Here is a 4,262-nt window from a genome sequence, read left to right as displayed (position 1 = left end):
ACAAATAACTGATGACTCCTACAGGTGAGGGATATATACACCAGCCTTTTTCATCCTGTTTTACAGTACATGTCCTTTCCCTTTCATCATTGCTGTGATAATGCTCTTATTACTCTCCAAAAAGCAAGGTCACTGATTGACAAGAAAGCTTTTAAATTGGTGAAAGAGGAAAACTTAAAAATACTCACTGTCCGATGCGTAGAAAGTTATCTATCACCAGCACTTTTCCTAGAACAAAGCCAGGAAATTCACAGACAAAATAACCAGGATACACTCTCAGCTGTTCATAACAATCCATTAATTAATGTTAAAAAGCAGTTTGCTTTAGAACAAACCTTTTGGTGCCCAACACCCCGTATACTTTAGAAACTGGTGCTGAGTGTCATCTGTGCTATCCCAAAGCCACCATCACCTGACACCAGGAGCCCAGGCAGTGACCCAAGGGTTCACACACGGCTCCACCACTGGGCTGTACCTCAGATTTTTGGTGAAATCTCAGCCAATTACTTTGTTTGGTTTCCAAAGTGTCCAAAGTGGGAGATGACTGTCAGTGTAGGTCTGTTCAGCACAGAGCTCAACAAGCACCATCTTTTTCCTGGAACTACCATAGTATATATAAAATCATGAGATTTAGTCATACTGTGAAGGAGGCTGCACCATCACAGCTGACCTCTTTGCATTTAAATCACTTTGGTTTTCATGGCCCCCCATTGTACAATTGTTATACAAGTGGTGCAGCCTACTTCTAAATGTAGGAGTTTTTCTCTTGCCTTTTTAATCTGCAGAACAAAATACAATCTTAAAAGATATCGAAATGTTCATTAAAATCTAACACATTTTCTCTCTTGGGAGACTTCACCCATTTCCAAAACCAAACTTCAGTTCTAAGCTATTTTAACTGTTCTGGTCTTTTGTAAGTGCCAATGGATTATTTTGAAATTTCCCTAATTTATATTTTAATGTACTTTCTAGGCATACTGGTCATTCTTTCAATGGAGCATAAAGTGGTTATTGTTAATACATACATACTGGGTAGCAGCAAATGTTTCTGGAGTACTGGGCTTTCTGTAATGACATTAAATAAAGAAAAAAAAGGAGATGAAGTAATACTGATCTCTATGACAGGCTCTGTTTGCAGGACAAGGATTTAATTCAGAATTAAGCCACATTAGTGTTAAAGAAGCCATTACTCACTTGCAAATTCTTCTCCCCCAAAACCCATTTCATTGCTCAGTGTAATAAGCTGGTACATTTATCCACAAACATTTGATGACTGATGCTTTATTTTGCCTTTGAATGTTTCTTTAATGAAATCTGTGTGCTTAAAAATATCCAGTAACATAGTTAACCATTTTGCTTTGATATTAACAGAGCAGTTATTCTGTAGCCATTTGTCATTGACGTAGCTTTGATATGTGACCCCTTTAAAAAGAAAAACAAAATCAGGTATCAATACAGATATAAATAATTTAAAGAATTTTACTAGATATAAATAAATGTGTCTCTTTGTCTGGCTTTTTCTTCTTTGTTAACAGGCATAGATTTACTTATGTTTTGCATTAGCTGTGGAAAACTTCCCTTGAGTTTTATCAAGCTGTCTTGTTCTGAGAATGCATAAAACATCTCTCTTCCAAGTTTAGGATATGCTTTGTTGTCTTTTAAAAGTTATGGTGTAGATTGCTGAGGGACATTTAGTCCAGCAATACTGAGAGTCCAGCAAAACTATTTCTAGGCTGAATGGTACTTCTGGTCTCTAAGGAGCTTCTACAGCCGCCAAAAATCCCTGGGACATGTGCACAACCCCTTTTCCCAGGCTGGGCTGTGTTTGAGACCAGAAATGTGGGCATGTGTTGATAAAAGAGAAGATTAATGTTATACTCTCTGAAAATTGTCTGACACTAGCTGAATCTCTCCCACTCTTGGCTGTGCTGGATGTTACTGTAAGGTGAAGACACTAGAAAAAGAACTTGGACTTAGGCACCAAGTTGACTCAGCCAGCTCTTTCTAAGTTAAAAAAGGGGGGAATTTTGGATTCTGAGCTACTTCCTTTTACCTGCCCCCAGAGTGGGGTCACACCTGTCTATCAGGGAAAAATCTGAAAAGAAGAAAGCTGGAAGAGAAGAAAGGTGCAAGAGAAGAAAGCTGCAGGGCTTTTCCCAGAGGAGCCAACCAGGCTGAGGGAGGGTGGCTGCTGCCCTCAGCTCACCTCCTCATGGCTGAGAGCTCCTGCATGGGTGCATTTTGCTATCGTCATCCTTGTTCTGCTATTTCATTCAGTCATAGGCCCTGATTATTTAAACAACTGAAACCAGAAGACTTTGTTTCCTTGACTCTGTATTCCCCTGAGTAACATCAGCCAACAAGATGTTTCTAAGAAAAAGGTTGATACTATCTTTTAAAATGTACTTCCAACTGATTGCTATCTTTCTTCAAGCTGGGCCTTCTGCCATCCCTGCTCCCTCTTCTGCTGGCAGCATCCAGTAGTTTAAATCTCACCAAAAAGACAGAAAGTTTCAGCCCTGCCCTGGGCTTACAGCAGGTATCTGGCCTCTAAAGAATGACAGAATCTGAGATCTCTTGAGATCTTTGTATGTTTTGCACTTAAAAATGGTCTCCAAGTGCTTTTGAGAGTCTGGTTATCTATATGGGTGTGTGAGAAATGCCATAGGATGGGCAAGATGAGTCACACCCAGGATCCTGTTTTTCTCAGAACAAGCCCTGGTGGAACTGCCACTTTAACCCTTACTTTTTCATTTCTTGAAATTTGTTCCCTTCCTCAAAGTTTGTTCCCGCCGCTGGCCTTAAGAGGATCTTTTGTCCCGTCCTTTCCATAGGTACCATTGACTTCTTTGATTCATGCTGCTCACCTCTCAGAGATTCTCTCTGCTTTTTTAAGGGTTATTTGCCCTTTTGCAGCAAGGCACTGTGCTCTCTCTGTTGACGTGAGCCCTGCAGAGAATTATCGCTTGGACATGCACATTGGTGCCAAGTGGAGATAATGCCTCCTTTTCAGACTGAAGCCTGCCCGTAGGAGTGTTCCCAGTATGATTTTCACAGTCATAACTGCAGTTAATCTTAAACTTGGCATACCCTTCCTTTCTCTGTAATGTTTTTAATGACTCTTTCAGGGTGGGAGAATCCTCGGGGTTTTGCAGTGTTGCATTCACCTACTGATTCATTCTTGCCAGGTTGGTGTTGCTAACCAAGGTCCAGCTTAATAAGCAACTCTACCACTTATATTACAGTGCAGGAAGTTATCTGTCTTTTCCAGCTAAACAACACTGAGAGGAGGAAGCATTTTTTTCTGAGCAAGCAGGAGGTGCCGTGCAGCACAATGGTCAGTAAATATGTAGCAGCAATTTACAGGGTTTATTTTTAATCCAGGGCCTATGTTGAGAGAATGGCATGAACTGGGTAAATCAATCAGGCTGTTGCAAAGCAAGCCTGAAATGAAAGGGCAGTCAAGGAGGAAGTGGTAAATAACACACAGGACCGATTGCTCCTGGGCACAGCTAAGGCCTTGGGTTTAAGGAGTAATTACCTGATCACACCTAAACCCTCACTGGTGTGCAATGTGTAGACTGCAGACTCCAATAAAGAGACTACTCTTGCCTTTGCCAGCAACAAGTTCCTTGGCAAGAGCCATTTGTTCCTGATTTCTTGAAGGAGCTGGAAAGTGTGCAAGACCCCATGTTTAGTCACTTGTGAACTTTGGTCTCAGCACTAGCACAGAGCCCATCTGCTTCAAATGAGGTGGGGAGAGAAGGGAAGAGAAGCAGGAGAGGTGACATTTCTGCTCTGTCACAAAGTCAGGCTGCAGGACTGTGCCCCATATATAATTTGTGCCAACCTGGCAGCTGGCTAGAGCCAGCATAAAAAATTCTCCTTACATTTAGGGGTGGTGGCCATGCGACCCCAGCAGGGGCAAGCCAAATGCCACATTTGCAAACATTGAACACATTTGTGTTCAATGCTACCCCCACTAAGAAAAAAAAATTGCCAAAGTTCAAAGAGATCCAAACAAGCTGTATCTGCCCATTGCACTCATGTGAGAAGACTGTTGCTCATCTCCCTTGGACATTTCTGGGTAAATGTAGGGTGAGTTTCACTGAGTTTGTCCTTATTAAAAGCCTGTTGCAGACAGATAGGACAGAGCCTTTTCTGCAGCAGACAGACATAGACACCTCTGATCTGTTGGGGCAAAAGGAGATCTGAAACTGGATGCAGTAACTGCATGCCTGCTTGCTTCCTTGGCTCCCTGC

Source organism: Manacus candei, unplaced genomic scaffold (genome assembly GCF_025592945.1).
Source record: "Manacus candei isolate 608988 ecotype Guabito, Panama unplaced genomic scaffold, ASM2559294v1 h1tg000048l, whole genome shotgun sequence".
In the NCBI taxonomy this organism is placed as follows: Eukaryota; Metazoa; Chordata; class Aves; order Passeriformes; family Pipridae; genus Manacus; species Manacus candei.
The sequence above is the reverse complement of the archived record's forward strand: the minus strand, read 5'-3'. Positions refer to the sequence as shown.